The sequence below is a fragment of the Octopus bimaculoides genome, chromosome 7 (assembly GCF_046866305.1).
Source record: "Octopus bimaculoides isolate indiv1 chromosome 7, ASM4686630v1, whole genome shotgun sequence".
Taxonomy (NCBI): domain Eukaryota; kingdom Metazoa; phylum Mollusca; class Cephalopoda; order Octopoda; family Octopodidae; genus Octopus; species Octopus bimaculoides.
In genome coordinates, this window is record NC_142934.1 from 66,215,982 (window position 1) to 66,237,153 (window position 21,172).

A 21,172-nucleotide genomic window follows, 5' to 3' on the forward strand; every position below is an offset into this window, starting at 1 on the left:
AATTTAATCTTGAAGTCCAATTCTTGTGAAGTAATTATTCTAAAAATATTCCAAAATTAAATTGTAATTGACTGCATGAAAGTCATTGGGATATGGCCTAAATGAATTGAATGATTCGTAGATACTGTTATTGGTCAAAAATGTAATCCAATGCAGATGTGATAGCCAAATCATGTCCAGCATGTCAATCAATTGCTGATGCATCTGATAAAGAATCTTAGGAATGGATAAAATCATCTGGACCATGGTAATAAATACATATGAACTACCTTAGACCATTTTTACTGACAAAAGTATGGTTAAAAATGACGGAGAAAGAAATATGGACATGAGAGTTAATTTGTTGGGACAAACCGGAGAAGACTGTTATGGGGCCTGTGAGCTAACCTCTGCCTTAGCAAGATATGACCTTAAAATGTTTGTTGTGCTATACTTATTATTAGAGCTAGCAGAATCGCTAGCATGCCAGGCAAAATGCTTAGCAGCATTTCACTTGTCTTTATGTTCTGAGTTCAAATTCCGCCAAGGTTGACTTTGACTTTCAGCCTTTCAGGGTTCATAAATCAACTACCAGTCAAATACCAGTATTTGATCGACTTATCCCTCCCCACAAATTTGAGGCCTTGTGCTTATAGCAAAAGGATAATTTTAATGATTCAATAACAACTTTTATGCTGGAGTAAAATTTGAATGAGCTGGAAGTGTGGTTGGGAAGAAATTTTTTTTTTAATGGTTTGAAACTTGAAGAAATGCAAAATTACATGTATAATGAGAATATAGAATATATTATTTCACTTCAATTAGTAATTCTTCTAATATTCATTTAAGTTTTATTTATTCATATGTATGTATGCATGTATAATATTAGTCTTTGAAACAGTACATGTATGAAGCAGAGAGTGTAATGGTATAGAATGGTGTTATATTGCAGTTCAGATGCTATAACAACAAAGACGGTGGTGAGCTTCTTCTATCGCAACAGTTCATGCTTGCTTTTCTTTTTGGTTCTCTTCTTTCAACTCTTCCTAATCTTCCCCCTTCTTTCTCACTCTCATATTCTCCTGTTATCCCTCCACTTATTCATTTTCCCTCTCTTATTCCTCTCCTATCCATCTTTGATCCATTCCTGTGTTATTCTTTATTCCTTCCGTGTCTTACCAACACCTCTGTTCCTTCTCTCCCTATTATTTTTTGTTCTATTTTTCTGGGTTGCTATTACTTTCTTCAACTCTCCCTACGCCTTCATAATTTTCTTGTACTATAGTATATTGGTGTTGATTATACTGTAAAGTTATCTAGGTTTACAAATCCACACCTAACATGATGCTCCACTTCTTCCACCACTCTCACTAGATTCACTGGTCAACCTAAATTTATGCAACATATACAACTATGTTTCATAATTCTATGCATGTTGCATTGTCGTAGATCTTTTGTACCGTTAATAACTCAAAGTCTAAGGACTGATATAATATTAAAAATTGGTGTTTCACTTTGACCTATGTGGTGTTAAGTAGCTGAGAAACTAATCTCTTTGGATAGAATGCTAGCCTATTGCCGATAACTTTTCTCTGACATCTGTTGCTGGCTCTGCATCTCAATAAACTAATGTAAATAATCAAAACCCCCAGGATTTGAAAAGTTGGTGGGTGAGCCTCTATGAGGTTGCTTTATTTACTAGCATCAGTAGCCAAATCTTGAAATTATGGCCTATTGTCTTTAAAAAAAAAAGTAAGAAATTGGATTGTCGTGGCTGGGATGTCTTTGCTCACAAGTCCACTCATTGAAGGCTGACTCGAGGCTGAACAACCACTGATGTAATTTACATTATAAGTATTTTGTCTGGAGAAAAGGGTAAAGTCAACATAAGAATATGAACTTGCAACTGGCTAGTTTCTTGTTTGATTATCTCCATGTACCATGCCTGCAGGCTTCAATGATCATGGACCTCCTCCACCTTTCACCTCATACAAAACCTAGCAGATTATGGGTTAGTCTTTCTGTAGCTAGTTGGTAAGGCCGTCAAATGTTTCCTTTCACTATCTTCCCTGGTTTCTTCCCCTCTCTCTTTTGGCCAAGTAGAACAGGTTTCTTGCTGTAGGGGAGCTATTTGACTACTCACATTTTAGAAGAGATGAGAGTGATTCAGTGAAACCAGAAGGCAATGATGCGCGCGCGCGCGTGTGTGTGTATATATATATATATATATATATATATATATATATATATATATATAGGAGTGACTGTGTGGTAAGTAGCTTGCTTACCAACCACATAGTTTCAGGTTCAGTTCCACTGTGTGGCACCTTGGGCAAGTGTCTTCTACTGTAGCCTTGGGCTGATCAAAACCTTGCGAGTGGATTTGGTAGACAGAAACTGAAACAAGCCCATCATATATGTATATATATATGTTTGTGTGTCTGTTTGTGCCCCCAACATCGCTGGTGTGTTTATGTCCCTGTAGCTTAGTGGTTCGGCAAAAGAGACTGATAGAATAAGTACTAGGCTTATAAAGAATAAGTCCTGGGGTCAAATGACTGAAACAAGTAAAAGAGTGAAAGAATATCTGTAACCAAAATACTATTTTACTTTTTCCTCAATTTCTGTGAAAACACTTTCCTCACCAAAAATACTGTACTAATATATTGAATTAATCTCTTTTTCTTTCTAATCAGTATCTTTTGCCAGTAATGATTGCAGTGGTTGGTGATGTACATCATCATCATCATCATCGTTTAACGTCCGCTTTCCATGCTAGCATGGGTTGGACGATTTGACTGAGGACTGGTGAAACCGGATGGCAACACCAGGCTCCAGTCTGATTTGGCAGAGTTTCTACAGCTGGATGCCCTTCCTAACGCCAACCACTCAGAGAGTGTAGTGGGTGCTTTTACGTGTCACCCGCACGAAAACGGCCACGCTCAAAATGGTGTCTTTTATGTGCCACCCGCACAAGCCAGTCCAGGGGCACTGGCAACGATCTCGCTCGAAAATCCTACAGGAGCCAGTCAGGCGGTACTGGCAACATTCTTATTTCTTTTTTGTTAAGAATATAGAAATTATCAGAAAAATTAAAACACCCTAAGGTCTTTCACCTACCTAAAATGCAAAAACATTGGCCTATAACTTGGAACATGCATGCATACGTATGTACACACACACACACACACACACACACACACACACAATGATATATTAAGATGATTGTTTCTTATCTTGTTCTGTACAATATCAATGTTATTGTAGCTCTAACCAGAAGGGCTGCCTTGCATAGAATTGAAGTTTTCAGTGATGTTTCTATGACTTTGCTGGTTATATGACACCACCATAACTACTGTAGAGGCAGCCTCTATTTGGTTGCTCAACCTGCTGGAAATAGCAGCCAAACTTCCCTAAGTTATGCCATAACATCCTGAAAATTAAAAACTAGATTGGTTAATTTAGTTTTAGATATATGATGCTTGAGAGAAGGGCAGAATGGTTATGGTTGGAATGTCTTCGAGCTGGCTTGGGGTTAAACAGCAGCAACAACAACAACAAAGCTGCACTGACTTTCAAAGGAGAAAACAAGAATGTGAATGTAATTCATTCGGCAAAACTAAAGAAGATTGTGGTTAATTAATGTGTGTGTGTGTGTGTGTGTGTGTGTGTGTGTTCTATCTGTTTACTTTATTGATCATATCATTTAGGTCGAATCCCCTCTCCACTCATATCTTCTTCCTTTTAGAAGAAATCGGATACATCTATCAAATCACTTTTCTCCAGCAATGTTATTTTTTTTAATTCTTTTTTTATTTGTTAAAATCTTTCTATTTTTGTATTTTCATTGTTTATATTTGCTCGTTATTACAAAATGTTAATTGCACTGTTGCAGTGTACCAATTTTAAACTCTTTGTTTTGTAAGAATCCGTTAATGTATACAATATGTCTGTTGATGGAATTTAGAGAAACATGTGCAAGTCAGTGGTGTATTGATTTTTTTTTCTTTCTTTCTTTTTTACTCATTGAAAATTTAGCTTGTCGTCACATCTGGTGTACACTCAGTCTTCCTTCTACTTTTGTGTCTGTTTTATATTATCATATATTTGAAAAAAAAAAAAAATTACTCATGTTTATATATAGGTGTGTATGTTGATTTTTATTTTAGCTTCTGGTCATCTCTAATCAAATAGATTGGGGATCAGCGAAATAGGGTAAATTACCCCAAGTGGGGTAAAAACGAAATTCTTGGGGGTAACAAGGATTCATTAGACATAAGTAAAACTATATAAAAAACATGTTCCTTGTTATGAGGAGGCAGTCAAAAAGTTGTTGCCTTTTGCAACAACCTACCTTTGCAAACATATATATATTAACAGAGTTCACTCTGATGCAAGCATTAGAACATTGAGCTGCAGGATATTGACTTTATCAATCTTACAATTTAAGGATGGTCTCCATGATCATGATCACAACCTCTCCTCATGTTATGAATTTGAAAACAATACATATGTACTACTACACACACACACACACGAGTGCATAATTACAGAGATACTTTCTTTGCCCTCTGGAATGTTGCCTTCTTTCATCCTATCACCATACAACCAGCTGCACATGCAGAAACGTGTGTCTTGCTACTATTGTCTTCTTACAAAACCATGCCCTGTGTGTGCTTTGATGCACCCTATACACAAGCAAATACTGTAGGAATATGGTGCATCTGTGACATGGTGTCAGATTAGACTGAAATATGGTGTGTGTGTGTGTGTGTGTGTGTGTGTGTGTATTACAACCAAATACACATGCACATAGCTACTCTTAATAGTAAAAAAAGCAGCAACAAAAAACAAACAAAAAGTACAAACAAAAGGAAGGAAAATGCATATCTATAACATTGACTATCTTTCTCTTGTCAAATATATGATACTGCTCTTCTGGCAAAAAAAAAAAAAAAAAAATTATCATTATTATTAATATTATTTGTGTAGCCTAGAGCTTCAGGAATTATCAAGTGTATTTTTAGGTTACATTCCAATTGTTATTAGCTGAGAGAATACAACATTTCAATATCAGGACACTATTCTGCTACGAGATTATCATGCACAGATAACTAGATCTATCTTTATATGGTTTAATCTGTTTACTTGTTTCTTAGTGTTGTTAGACAAGAGGTTCTTAGTCTGCAGAAATTTCCTGGTTTGGAGTAAAATCTCTGATGTGTTGTAGACGTGTTGTGAGCTTGGGACGACATTTGGAGTTCTGGCTGGGACAAACCTTGGGCATACATGGTAAAATAGCTATTTTTTTTGGAAATTATATCATTTGAATCATTAAGTTTTATTTATTGAAAAAATAATAACAGAAATTCTTAAAATAGAAACAACTATTAATGTGTCCTAAAACAAAAACATAGCCTGTTATAATCATCATCTTTGGTTTTGTTTCGGTTGTTTAGCTATGGGTCAGTGCAGATTTAGCTGACTTATTACTAAAAGCATTCCACCTGTAATATGCCACATCTTTTTGGTTTTTTAAAAATTGTTTTTATTTTTTTTTTAATGTTGTATTTCTAGAACTACATTATTCAATGTTCTTCCTTTTCTAATATGAATAATTTGAGAAGATTTAGATGCTATTTCTGGCAGGTTGAGCAACAACATTGAAGCTTTTGTTGGTTTTTTCTTATGCTCTGTTGTTTTCTTTTTTTCCATTATAGTATGGCTGAGGCAGGCTTGCTATACAGCAAATGGGATATGATAGGTCACTTTGTGAGAAGATGTTATGTAATGTTTTAGACAATCTTCCATTGGAATACCTGACTTACCTTCTGCTTTTACTTGCATTGTGTTGACACTTACCAATGAAAACCCACCACAACTCTCTTCACGTTAACAAGAGAACTAACTATGTGGTTATTTAGTATGTAAGTTGTTGTTGGCACTCCATCACTTACGACGTCGAGGGTTCCAGTTGATCCGATCAACGAAACAACCTGCTCGTGAAATTAACGTGCAAGTGGCTGAGCACTCCACAGACACGTGTACCCTTAACGTAGTTCTCAGGGATATTCAGCGTGACACAGAGTGTGACAAGGCTGGCCCTTTGAAATACAGGTACAATAGAAACAGGAAGTAAGAGTGAGAGAAAGTTGTGGTGAAAGAGTACAGCAGGGTTTGCCACCATCCCCTGTTGGAGCCTCGTGGAGCTTTAGGTGTTTTCATTCAATAAACACTCACAACGCCTGGTCTGGGAATCGAAACTGTGATCCTATGACCGCGAGTCCGCTGCCCTAACCACTGGGCCATTGCGCCTCCACCATATGTAAGTATTAGCAGCCAAATTTCCATCAAGTTGTCCCCTACTGTTAAAAAAAAAAAAATGCAAAGAGCAAACAAACCAGTATGTTCCTAGTTAAAATAGCTTTGATCATAGATCTGCTCAGTCAAAGCTAACAGGCTAACAAACACCATTGCTAGTTTCCATGTATTCTCGTGATTACATTTCAACATACATACTTTCCATATGTCTTTTTTCTATGTCATCTTTTCCAGTTATGAGGTTCACTCTGGCCACTTCCTTGATCTCACTCCACTGTACATTGCTAATTTCCTTCCCTTCATTAAGGTTATGTATTTGGTTTGCATTTAATTTTCTCTTTTGTTACTGCTCTTGTTGTTGTAGTAAGCTAACATGAGTTGATGATTCTGGAAATTTTTATATATTTTCAAGTTATTCTTATTTGTGTATGTGTGTGTATGGTGGGGGGATGCAAATTTTTTTCTTTTTTGTGGACGAATACATTTTCTAATTTTAAGCAATTCTGCCTGAGAATGACTGAGTGAATTTCTCTGTGCTCTATGACCTCCCAGAAAAGAAAAATAGCAGCCAAATTACACACAAATCATACCTAGCTATCTTATGTAAAGAAAGGACATATTACTTAATTTAGTTCTATATTACCCTAGAAAAGACAGGATGGGTCACACTTGCAAAGCCTTTGATCACAAACTACTGGACTGGAGTTAATCTGGCGTTAAGCAACAAAACAATCATTCATCCATGAAGTAGGACCAGTACATTTCATGTGATTCAACTAGCTTATAGCTAGAGAGATTAAGATTTCCAGTTATTTATAGGATAAAATGAATTTGATTTATTATGGAGCTTGGGTAGAATGCTGTTTAAAAGTACTTTGGCAAAATATTCTATCTAGAAATTTCTACACTGTACATTACTCCATTGTACAAATTTACTGTTAAAGGCTCATGTGTGTTAAATGGTTTGGTCAGATTTTCTCTTTCGGTTTTACTATTGAATCCAACAAGCAGTGTCTATAACTTTTATAGGCTTTTCCAGATGGGTGGGGTCGATTTAGTTGATGTTCAGCTTGAACTTTTGCTGAGTGGTGCTTGTGGATTAAAATGAAGGTCAGGAAACCAATGAGGAGGTCTCATAAGTGTTTGACTGAGCTCCTAAAAATAGCAGCCAAATTTTCTTCAAATTACATTGTGCCATCTATAATATAGTCATAGATATATTAAGTATGAACAAATGATGAGATGATTATGTCTAGTGTGCTTTTTAGCATAGTCCTACTTGATCACGATAGACATGGGGATAAACAGTAATAATGCTGTTAAGAAGGGAATTTCTATGAACTGTAGTTTCATGAAGGAAACATTTAGCAAAGTGCTTTATTGTAAAGATAGGAGGGATTAAACAATGTATGTTGAGAGGTGGAGGTGGATCTAGTGTTCTTGGATAGTTTCAGCTCCTACTAGTTCAGAGAAATTGAAATCATTGTTGTGTTTTATTATGTCATGCTGGTGGCAGGACATAAACCTCTAATCATGTAGCTTATAGTCTTACTGCCTGTTGACCTGCAACAGTCTGCAGCCACTTGCAGAATATTATGTTAGAATGAATAATTCTATCATAATGGCATGTTATATACAGAAGGCAGCTGGTGCTTTAACCCTTTCGTTACCAAACCGCCCAAAGCCGCCCGAAAAAAATTTTGGTTCATGTGACCAAGCCGCCCAAAACCGCCCGTAATCACCTATTCATATTTAAATGAGAATATCTGAGCAAATCTCGTTAGTACATTCGTGAAAACCCGTGATTATTTGTGTAAACAGTTCAGCTATAGTTTTGTATGACGATCAACATGTTTTTTTAATTTTGTGAATTTTGGGAGATTTTTTTTCCAAATTTGTTCCTGTTGTGTTTTCAAAATTTGTAATCCTGACAAAAAAATGGATACGAATTTTATTCTGTCAAGCAGCGAGTCAGAATTCGAAGGATTTTCCGTTGAAGACCTTGATAAATCTAACTCTGTATGTAACCGAAAAAAAAAAATTCACGTGGTATTTGATAATGAATCTGAGGTTTCATTTTCCGAAAATGAAAGCAGTGAATCCGAGAGCTCCGATGATAGCGATAAAGAGAATGAATTAGTACCTGAATGGAGTGAAAATTTAAAAACTCCTTTCAGTGATTTTTCCGAAGAAACTGGACCAAGTCACAGTCTTACCCAGTAGAGTAAAGCTTTAGACTATTTCTTTTTGCTTTTTCCGATGTACCTATTTGAATTGATTACGGCGGAAACAAACCGTTACGCTAAATGTAAACAAAGCGTAAAAAAGGATAGTTTGAGGTTTCCCATAAACTTGAATGAAATTAAAGCATATTTTGCCATAAATATTATTATGGGCATTAGCAAGTTACCGAGAATAACAAATTACTGGAGTAGTGATGAACCCTTTGGCGACGAATACGTCTCAAGTATAATGACGAGGATACGGTTTTTAAAATTGACTCAATATCTACATGTAATAGACACGAGCAGTACACCAGTACGTGGAAAACCAGACTTTGATCCCTTATTTAAAATAAGACCCCTCATTGACTGTGTTCAAAGCACATATAAAACAGTTTATAGATAAGGATATGGTGGGCTATAAAGGCCGAGTGCGTTTTCAACAGTATATGCCAGGAAAGCGCACAAAATGGGGGATCAAAGTTTGGAAAAGATTTGTGAATCAAATACTGGGTACTGCTCTGGATTTTAATTTTATACTGGCAAAAGAGACAGTAATAAATCCAGTAATGTGCACAACTCTTTTATAATAATATTTTGTTGTATACCCAATTGAATATTAGCTAATAACCCATTTTCTATAGCGATGTTTGAACAAAAATTTAAATAATTTTATATTTTGTTGAATTTACCTGTAATTAAAGTCACTTTGTGACAAAAATTTTGGTATAGAATTGGTTGAGAACCTTTCGTTAATTTATCTTCCAAAAATCACATTAATATGTTGATAAATAAAAAAGTTAGAGTTGTTTAATGAAACCAGCCTAAATTTATGATTATGTTAGAAATTAATTGAAACACATAAGGGGTGTAATTTGGTTAGAAATATGGTAACGAAAGGGTTAAGTCCATTATCACTATTTAAGTAGAGCTTAACCTCCTGACTCCATGACAGTCTTTTCCATATTGTCTTATCTGCTACATCCTACTTACACTCTTGGCCTTATTTCCTTCTCCATCATCTTTCTCGGTCTTCATTACCCAGTCATGTTCATCCTTCTTCAGCACATGGCTCAGCCATTTCATCCCATTTCTCTTTGCAATTTACATCATTGGTTATATTCCCATCATCTTCTACAATTCACAATGCCTTTCTCTCTGTCAAATAATACTCAACTCATCCAGTGAACCTTTCTCATTTTTGATCTTCCCCACTGTAAATCATTTTATTTCTTACATATACATTTTCCTTCAGTTTTAGTGAAGTTCAAGGAAGAACCTTTTACCTTTTACTTGTTTCAGTCATTAGACTGTGGCCATACTGGGGCAGTGCTTTGAAGGGTTTTAGTTGAATGAATTGACCTTAGAGCTTATATTTTTTTAATCCTGGTACTTTTTCTATCAGTCTCTTATGCCACACTTCTAAGTTATGGGAACATAAACAAACCAACACTAATTGTCAAGCAGCGGTGGAAGACAAATACATACACACACATGCATATTTACATTTATATATATGTAAGTGATTATAATCCAAGCTGTGTCCTCATGAAGCACGTCTGTATGTTTGCATTAATCAAATGTCTGTATATAGACACAGAAGTTTGGTGCAGTCTTCTGCTTGGCCAGCTTATGTCAAACCATCCGACCCATGCCAGCATGGAAGGCGGATGTTAAACAATGATGATGATGTTTTATTTTGAATGAGATGTACATAGCGATTGAAATTTCTTGTGAATTCTATTTGCAGAGTGTAATTACATATTTACATTTCAAAACAGAGATTGCAGACTTATCCAGTCTTTTGTTTGATATGTGTATATAATGGGCTTCTTTCAGTTTCTGTGAATTCTGTAAATTCATTCACAAGCCTTTGGTCGGTCTGGGGCTGTAGTAGAAGACACCCAAGGTGCAATGCAGTGGGACTGAACACAGGACCATGTAACTGGGAAGCAAACTTCTTACCAAACAGTCTTAACTAACATTTCTTTTAACAGTTTGTCAGAGTAGGAGAGTGCATAACTGGGTAAAATGATGCAGATAATGCCCAACATGGAATATTTGCTGTAAAACTATGGAGTGGAAGGGTGAAAAAAACTGGGGACCTGGTCTGAATACTTGCAACAAATGAAAACTCTACCCCCCCCCCCCAATGAAAAAAAAACCCCAATAAAGTGATTGTGGATTTTATGAACCAGCCAGGTGACTTATTTCATCTTACTTTTATATACTAAATAGTTAAATGGTATTCTATAGGCAACTGCCATGTTTTATCACCCTCTTTTGTTTTAAATTTTCTTCAATGAGAAAGCAGGGATTATGCTCAAAGCTGTTACATAATTTTACACTGCAGTCATTGAGGTAACTGGTTGCACTTGTTGATGATCAAAGAGTGTTGGGTTTCTTGTGAGCTAGACGAATTTATTTCAGGACTGAACCATTATGGTTATTGCATGATCAAGTGGGATTCTGTGGTTGTGATTGTGTGTGCATGCATGTGCACGTGTGCATATTCAAGGTCAGCTTGTGTGTGCATGTGGGAGCCATGTCTGTACATAAATACAGATAAACTTGCAGGAGTTTTTCAATGTGTGTATGTGTGTGTAAGTATGTAATTTGTGTGTGGTGGGTGTATGTAAGTAGATGCAAGTGTGTGTAGATGTTGTGGGTGTAAGAAAATGTGGGTATATGTGACATGGGTTGTAGACTGTGTGTATGTGCATGTATGTGTATCTGAACATGTGTAAAGAATTACTCAGATGTGGGTGGTGAATGGTAGATGGTATTGTTTTTTGGCATAGGATGTTAGTTCATAAGTAGTTTCTTTGTTTTAAATTGATAATATAGTAGAAAATTGTATTTGTGATTCTCAACATATGTCCATAGAAAAGTTTTGGTGGATTGGGGTGGGTGGATCATTGATAAGGTTTTTGTATTTGAGTACAAGGTCACTTTAAATATTGTCACTTGCTAACCTGCGTTGGTGTGTGTATGTGAGTTTGTGCATGAGTCTGTGTATGTATGACTTTGTGAGTTTGTGTGTATTTTCATGTTATCTTCATGTGTTCTGTGTGTGTGTGTGTGTGTGTGCTTGCACATGCATGTGTATATGTATGTGTGTGGGTGTGTGTGATATGCATTTCCACTATCCTAGATAGACTAGGCCATATATTTTGTTTGGAGAATGTTTCCCAAATATGATTTGGCTAACAGTTGAACAGAGAAGTTTTGTCTAATAATTGATTGGATAATCTCATTAATTAAAGATATCCAACTCACTATTAATTACATGTGGTGATGTATCACATTGAGGCTATATGCACCAGGCTTCTCATGAAGGTCCAACTTTTCATGGCATGAATACAAAATCAAAAAAAAAATAAAAGAAAATTTAACAACACTTATTCTAGTGCTGTTGACACTGTCAGATTGAACGGTTCTGCCCAGGTGTCAAAACCATGATATCCATGGGGCAGCTGATGATGGAGGTATGTTGGATTGTTGGCATGGCTGTTTTTGTATATGTGGAATAGTATTATAACGACATCCTTAATCCTGTGGGAATGACAAAGAGCTTCTCCAGTGGGCCCAGCTACCATACCACATAGTAACCCAATACAGAGGAGTATAATGTAGAGTTCTATGCTGCTGATATCCAGGCAATCCAATCTATGAAATTATTTCTTAAGGGTTGTATGGATCATAAAAAGTCAGGAGGTATGAGAGGTGAATATATTTATTTAAGTGCCACACCCTAGAAGTTGAGGGAACCTGTGGAAGAGGTAGGCCCAGGAAGACTTGGGATGAGGTGGTGAGGCACGACCTTCGAACATTGGGCCTCACTGAGATGATGACTTCTGACCGAGTCCTCTGGAAATATGCTGTGCGTGAGAAGACCCGGCAAGCCAAGTGAGACCTAAATCTAAGGCCTCAGCCAGCCCACTTATGCATACTTTCCTTCATTGACACTAAACTCCACTTGCGAAGACCTGTTGAGGCAAGTGAATCGAAATCGAATTAAATTCGATGACTGGCACCCATGCCAACGTCATCTCCTTCATTGGACACGAAACTCAGCTTGCGAAGACCTGTTGGGGCAAGCGAAAGCGAAATCGTGATGGCACCTGTGCCCAGCGTTGCCTTTCTGGCACTTGTGCCCGCGGCATGTGTAAGGACTTTCGAGTGAGATCGTTGCCAGTGCCCCTGGACTGGCTCTTGTGTGGGTGGCACGTAAAATACACCATTTTGAGCGTGGCCGTTGCCAGTACCGCCTGACTGGCCTTCGTGTCGGTGGCACGTAAAAGCACCCACTACACTCTCTGGGTGGTTGGCGTTAGGAAGGGCATCCAGCTGTAGAAACTCTGCCAAATCAGATTGGAGCCTGGTGTAGCCATCTGATTTCGCCAGTCCTCAGTCAAATCGTCCAACCCATGCTAGCATGGAAAGCGGACGTTAAACGATGATGATGATGATGATGATATTCATAAGATGATGGTTGTTTCACACCTTTTATCATGTAATAATAATTTCAGTGTATAATAAATTATCTTACATGTCTGCATCAACATGCATGCTACACATTGCACAGTACTATCATACATTTATAAACCAATGCAGATAAAGAAGGCTAGCTCTTCAGATCAACAGAATATTATGGTAAAATCAATGCTTTAACTTGGCTGTATACAAACAAAATCAGGATGTAAATAAATATATTCACCTCTCATATCTCCTGACTTTTTATGATGTTGAACTGTTAACCTTTACACATTTTTTTCTATCTCCATTTTTTTTCATTCCCTCTCTGTGTTTTTTCTCTTAAATTCTTTCTGCCAAAGAGCATAGGCTCGGAACTTAAGAATTTTCCATTCTTCTTTAGTGTTACACTAACACACCTGCTTGTTGTTCTTTCACTTCTTTTCGTTTTTTGTTTTCTGTAAATTTGAACTACACACACACAAAGTTCTTTGTGTACAGTTAGCTATGTAATTGCTACTCGTGTATTTCGAACTCCACATAGTGTATTGTCATCCAGTCAGTTGGAAGCAATGTGGTATGGTTATTACTATACTTATTAGTATTAGTCGTCATCAAATGCATGGCAAATATAGGAAAACTGTGATGATGATGACAATGACTTCACCCATTTCTGCTGTTGTTGTTTAAAGCAGGATAAGCTATGCTAGCTATAGTTATCATGCTGAGCATCAGGCCATATTGAATGTTATATATTGGAGATTGGAGAACAGAGTGAAGTGTAGTGAAATGTGTAATTCCAGGTGAAATGCATCTCAATTGCAGCTGCATTGCTTATGCATGACCCTATCACAGGTTAGAATATAGGCTTACTTTCTTTTACTTGTTTCAGTCATTGTAGTGTGGTCATGCTGGGGCACCACCTTGACGGATTTAGTTGAACAAATCACCCCTCATTACTTATTTTAAGTCTGGTACTTATTCTGACAGTCTCTTTTGCAGAACTGCTAAGTTATGGGAACCTTAGCAAACCAACACTGATTGTCAAGCAATGGTGGAGACAAACACAGACACACACATACACATATATATGCATGCGTGTGTGTGTATGTGCACACACACACACACACGTATATATATGTATATGTATATATATATATATATATATATATAAAAACATACATATATTCTTTAAGTTTCCATCTACTCACAAAGTTTTGGTCATTTCAGAGTTACAGGAGAAGACGCTTGTCCAAAGTGCCATGCAGTGAGACTTGAACCCAAGACCATATGGGAAGCAAGCTTCTTAATCACACAGCCATACCTGCACATATCTGACTTGCTAAAAAGTTTTCACATCAACATGAAATTTGCAACCATATGATTATGATGTGAAGTCCTCAGCCGCTTGGCCATGTCTTTGCTTATTTGGGTCTTAACATTCAGTTGTCTGTGTATTGGTTCACTTAGATGTGACAGTATAAGGTACCAGATTTTCTGGTAATGTTACATGAAATTGGCTGGTCATAATCATCTAGTGAAAGAGACGATACGTTATATTTATCTCTTGTATACTATATCATGAAATTTGATCCGAGTGTCAACTATTCAAATCACTGCTTTTCCATCTCAGAAATCATGTACATTTTAACACCTGGATAGCTTTCTTTACTTTACTGGTTGTGACTTGTGTGTGTGTGCATGCATGTGTGTAAGATCTTGCCTGTGCAAGTTTGTGTTTGGATGTGTATATCTGTCTATCTATCTATATATATATATATATATATATATATATATATATATATATATATATATATGTATATATTTGCTTGTATCTGTGTTTGTGTATATCTATAAGTCTCTGTGTGTCAACTCTAGTGTAGGTCAGTGCATATTTATTGCTTCATAAATATATTTACAACTGTTCATGTCTGAAATATTTTCTGGCTTCATCAGAGGAGACTCAACATTTGTGATGCAATCTTGGCTCTCTGGTAAATGGAGTGTTTCCTTAAGTTGTCAGAGATTGTTAGCCAATAAAATATGAGAAATGTTTGGGCAGCCTGTGTTGTTGTTGTTAATGAGGTGTGATTGGTTCTTAATTTTTTTTTTTTTTTTTCGTATTTCCTCTTGTTCACCATTCTGACTTCAACCTTTTCTTGCATATAGCAAAAAACCCCGCCAAAAAACGAAAAGCAAAACAAACTACCAAAAAAATTTTAAAAAACAACCTGTATATAAGACAATTTATTTTACGTAATGTTACTAGTGTTAGCATTATTAGCATTCTTAAAAAATCAACATTAAAGAAAATAAGATACATGCAAAAAAGAACAAAGGAAAGCACTTGAAATAATGGTAAAGAATTTTTCCATATAAAAACAAATGTCCCACTGGAATCTTTAGTTTTCTTTCTGGAATCCTAACATTTATCCTTGGTGGGGAAATTTCCCTGCCTGGTTAAAAAATAGGGTGTTATCTATCATACAGGATGATTCCCATTGAACTGTGTCAGTGACTGTTTGATTCCTGATTAATCCAGCACAATTCACTTCTCTCTTCATTTGCTTTTTTTGTTCTTTTTCGTTTAGTCCCAGGTTAGCCCTAGTGAAGCTCTGCTAAGTTACGGAGATGTAAACAAACCAACTCTGGTTGTCAAGCAGTGTTGGGGACAAACATATACATCATGTATCTTCCACACAGTTTCCACCCACCAAATTCAGGTCAGCCTAGATCTTTAATAAAAGACACTTGCCCAAGGTGCCATGCAGTGGGACGGAACTCCAAACCAGCAAGCTTCTTAATCACACACCTTTGCCTGCATTTATGATACTCAAAATCCACTTCAGTGTAGTTTAGATGCTATTTCTGGTAAGTTCAGTAATGGATTTATAGTGTTTGTCAACAACATGAGGAAGAATTAGTTCTGCTAACCTAAATTACTTTTCATACACCATATAAAACTGAAACCTTCAGTGTTAACCCCTAAAACTTATTAAGGATCATGACCTATTTTTATTTCACTATTTACTATGGGGATGTAGTGTTTGTAGGGTTGTTTCTTTGAAAAGTTGTTTCCTAGCGTGTTAGTGGTCATGGGTGAAGTTGGTGTTAGGTTGATCTTACAGAACAAAATATTTTGGTATTTGGCAGGTTTAATGTTGCTCTGGCTCATAATTCTAACCCCCAGATCACTCCTGTTGGAGGAAACCTATGTTCAAAAACATTTTAATCATGAACACCTTATTTTTATAAGCTTAATTAATCTTGAACTATATTATCCATTATGTGGTTTTCTTGTTTTTGAAACTGATAGTTATTTGAGAGAGATTTAATTGATATTTTTAGCAGGACAAGCCACCACTTTGCGCGTGTTTTAGCAGGGGTTATGGTGTTAGATCCTCAATACATTTCATTTCCCTGATACAAGGTGGTGAGTGAAAGAAAATGATAGAATTTAGTTCAAATGAAGCATTAGTAAAGCAACACTCCCACAAACCCCACTCAAACAAAAAATGTTTGTGAACTTAGGTAGGGAGAAAAGTTGTGAAATATAAGCCCCTTAAATGTATGATCATCTAGTTTTATGAGGAAATATAAGAATTATGTAGAATAATTGAAGTATAAAAATGTTTGCAATTTTAGATTAGAAGGTTAACTCTTGAGTAAAGAAGGACTATGATCTGGTTTTAACTCCTGATACGAGTTATATGTCATGGTTCAGTATTCCCTGCAACTGTGCTAAATGTTCATTCATGCAACATTAGGGTTCTCGTTGCGCTAGATCCAGTCAACTCTGCTTGAGAAAATCTATTGTTCAGAGGCAAACAACATATTGGGTATATTGAAATTGCAGTTTAGTAAATAAGAGCATTGAAAATTCAAAGGAATACGCTTACCTTGAAGCAAATTAATATTCTGATTGAACTTGTAGCATAGAAACGATATATTCATTTTGAATTTAAAAAAAGTTGTATGTGCATATATAAGACATCCAAAGGTAGTCAGGAAATACATTGATTTAATCATGATATTGAGAGATTAAATCAAGACAAAATTAAAATTTCACGAATCTGTTCTGCCATAAAAAAACGTTTTGGCTAGTCCAAAATGTGCCCAAATTGAGTAACCCTATGATCATAAGTGTTCCAGCCATTAAGATTTCAGCTGTTATTTTCAGATATGTTATGTCTATGAACTTTACATTATTAATGTGTCACGGGGGAGATTTAACCACTATTTCTAGAGAAAGAAAAGCAATTTATTTACTGCCTAGCACATTGCAACTTTCTCAATAAGGGATCAACACTAATGACTTAGTTTTTTGTTTTCTGAAATATTTTCTTGTTCTATATTTTTTTAATATATTTAATGTGTAACTGATATCAAAATTAAATTACATCTATGACATACCATAAAAGCATAATTAGTGTTCAAACAAAAACTTCACTTGTCTGTTGATCACATGATATGTCAGCATTCTTTCTATCCAGTCAGGTATCAGTTTGTTGGTTGCTCAGTGTTATGTGTATAAGTACATACTCAGCCTTTTAAAATATTTTACTTTAATAGTTTCAGAAGAAAGGAAGAAAGCCTTCTGTAACTGATTGTATTGATGTGGTTGTTGCTCAGCTTTAACAACTGCAAGTCAACCCATTTGGAGAAAGATGATTGCTAAGGGAATTGCAAGGGGTTGACATCTTGTAGAGGAAGTATTGGGGAAATTGGCTTGTGTTGGAACTTGAGGAGAGAGGGACAAGAAGAAGAGTCTCAGGTGAGGTTGGAGAGATGTCACATGTAACTAAATTGCTCTGAGGTGTAGATGCTGTTACAGTAGTGGTAGAAGACAACACATATGGGTCTGTGGTGTGGGCTAGAGGATGGTGTATATTAATTAGTGGGTCCTTCCTAACAGCTGGTTAGCTTTTGCTGGCTGCTCCACTATATATATGTGTGTGCAGACACTGTTAGAACAAGTTTGTGTGCTTTGGTTGCTTATTATGTCATCACTTGTCACATCAGACCTTCTCTCTCTTCAGCTTTCCCTAAAAGACCCTCATCCACAGTTGTCACTTTCTAGCCTTTATTGTTTTGTTTATACCTCAATTATGAGGAGGGATCATACCCCATGATCTTTGCAGATCCTACTCCCATGAGTGCATGTGCCCTCTTTTACTTCATTGTATAATACACGATATGATCTGAATTAAAAAAAGAAGCCTACTCCTATTTTAACTACTTTGGTTGGCATTGTTTTGTCATTACCATTGTAGTGAATATTTCTCCCATCCTTGTCTTATTGCCTTTGCTGTTTCTTCTATCCCTCCTCCTCCTCTCTCTCTCTCTAGCATTACTATTTTACTTATTATTTCTCTTCTATCTTTTCCTCTTCTCACCTCTAGCTTGTTCTTCAATAGAACAAGGAAGGATAAGTAAAAGTATAAATTACTGTTTAGCTGAAAGGTAAGTTCTTTTCAGATTCAGAAAGCAACTGTAACCTGCTTTTGATTTTGTGTGTGTGTTTCTTTGTGTCACTTTGTGCCAGTGTCTTTAAGAAAAGGAACAACTGTCACACTGCATGCTTGCTTTCCTTTTTCCTATAAATCTGGTGCATTCTGCCAAGTCAAAAGAAACCAGTCGATATTTATGAAGAAGAATAATGAAGTTGGTAGAAAGGATTGATTGCTGAAGTAAATGATTTAGTATATTTAATTTCATCTGTCTGGTTTATAGTTTCAAATCCTTCTAGCATCAAGTTTGCTCTTAATCTTATTGGATAATTATTTTCATACTCATGAGTGTTATAATGTTTTTTTTTTAATTTTAATTTTTGGTGATGCAAACATCATTCTTGTTGGGCATTTCCCTGCTTTTTACTAACTTAATAATTTCAATGTTAACACTCAGTAGCATGAGCAATTTTAGAATCTTTGAGTACAAGAAACACAGTGTCTTTAATAAACAACTTGAAAAATTTAAATAAAATATAAGCAATTAGTCATCTAGCTAGGTTCAGGTACTTTAATTGATATCATTTTAAAAATGAAAATACAATTTTTTAAACTTGGAGATAGCAAAAGTCTGTTGAATATATTTCTCCTTAAGTAAAAGTAAAGAACTAAATCTGTTCTTTTCTCCTATTGATTTTTAAGAGAAACACCTTTTTAAACTTTTAACCCTTTGAATTCTCAAGCCACATGATCTGACTATCTAGTTTACTTTTTCAATTCAAACTCATTAAAGGGTTTTTTTTTGGTTCTTTTCTTTTCTATTTCTTTTTTTTTTGTTCTTTACCTTTTACCTACCGTTGATTGCATCTTCCTTCTGTTTTGTTTCCTTCTAAGTAGGACACTAATGTGTTCTCTGAGTTTGCTTCCACTCCCTCAATAAATCTACTTGATTCACTCACCTACTTCTGTATCTCATCTGACAAACCTTATGCTTAAAACTCTTTATCTAGTCCTCCTCTACTATAACATCTGCTTGGAATTACTATACCACTCAATGTATCTTCAGATATTCACCTGAATATTAATTCCACTCACTCCACCTTACTTTTTCCCAGTCTAGGAGGGTCTTTCAAAAGATTATCAATTTTTCATCTTCTTCAAACTTGCAAATAAAGTGTGAAAATAGAACCTTTGATACTTTGCATGTGATTTTCAGACTGACATGTCTGCGTCAACAAAGTATCTGCAAGCTAATGATAGAAACTCTACATTGTTACTAGAAATAGTAGGCAAATCTCTTTCAACTAATATTCTATCTTGTTAAATTAAAGGACACATTAATATGTTCATAAATTCATGGTCTGAATAAAGATTTGACAGTCCCACTTACAACACTTTTGATTATAGATATTATATTCTACCAGGGTTGACTTGGGGCTAAACAATGATTGCAGCAAATAAAGTGTAGCAACAGACAAAGAACAGGATAAATTAGCACTCACTTGGTCAAGTAGAAACTTGATTGAATAGAATTCTCTGACAAATAAAAGAAATTATCTCTGAATTGTAGCAGTTGGAATTTTCCATTAACAAAAAAAAATTTTTAAAAATTTTTTGTTGAACAGATTTTGTTTCTAAATGGTTGTCATGTTTCCATGTAATTAGTTATGAATGCCTTGAAACCATCTGTTTTAACATGTTTTCCACCGATCACAGTCACTGTTATAGAGATTATCTATGAGGCAATGAATGAACACTGCTATGTGGTTGCTAGACCTGCTGAAATAGCTGAATAGTTAAACTATCCTCAGATAATACCGTGTCATTTTGACATGAGTTGGACATTCATTAATGTAGTCTTAGATATGCAATCTTAGGGATAAAAATAAAGAGATAGGATGAGCAGAGCCTTTTAACCTAGGTTTGTTCAATCAGTATTGACCTGGGATTAAGTGTCATATATATTCGAGTAAGAAAGTTAGAGCAACATAATTTATTTTTTTTCAAAATTCATGATAGTTACAATATATATATATTTTTAAATCTCTTTTTCAAGTGAGTTTGGATGTCTTCTAAGAAGCTGGTGGCTACTTCTGGTTGATATACTCTTAAAGTATACTGAAAGCCAAATCTCATCCCATGGATAGGACACCAGGCTTACCCATGTTGACTTTTCTTGTGGGCACAACTGAACTCACCATTGCAATACTGCAAAACACTTCCTATTTTTTATAGCTAAACTGCTATTTGTGCTTCTGCTGTATGTATTTAATATATCACCTAGAACATTGAAGGCCTTTGCCAGAGTCCATTCTGTTGCAAGAATTTGGGTTGTATCTCTGATCTGAGGATAGCTCCTCTTCCTCTCACCAAACTTAAAGATCTTGAAAAAAAAGCAATCTTGGACTCTGCCCTTTCCTCTTATGGCTAAGACAAAAACGAAAGTGGGCTGGTACATTTAATAGTTAAATGTTGTGGACAGAAATTCAAAGTAGGTTATGAATTCTGAGCTCCTTGCTACTTGTTCATTGGATTGTTCATTTAATATGTTTTGTTTTTCTGATGTTAGTTTGGGTTTGAATGGGGCTTTATTTGAAGCAAGATTTTATGGCATGATACTCTTCCTGTTTCCATTTGAGATGCTAGAAGTGAGTGACAAGTGGTTGATAGTTGACAGAATCAGAGAGAATGGAACATTTGGTAGTATATTTATTTGGGAATGGG

General features: G+C 35.8%; 1 protein-coding gene across 11 annotated transcripts in view; it reads left to right on the forward strand.

Annotated features, from left to right (window-relative positions):
- LOC106872834 (putative protein phosphatase 2C T23F11.1) overlaps window positions 1-21,172 on the forward strand; it is a 228,587-nt gene that overhangs the window by 90,372 nt on the left and 117,043 nt on the right. For 3 of the 11 annotated variants that reach the window (XM_052969736.1, XM_089355467.1, XM_089355468.1), the window contains one exon: window positions 18,401-18,461. The exons of 7 other annotated variants lie outside the window; for them this stretch is intronic. The gene's annotated coding sequence lies outside the window, so the exon portion shown is untranslated. Of the gene's footprint in view, window positions 1-2,675; window positions 2,703-18,400; window positions 18,462-21,172 lie in introns of those variants that run through there. One more of the 11 variants, XM_089355463.1, reaches the window with a different exon arrangement.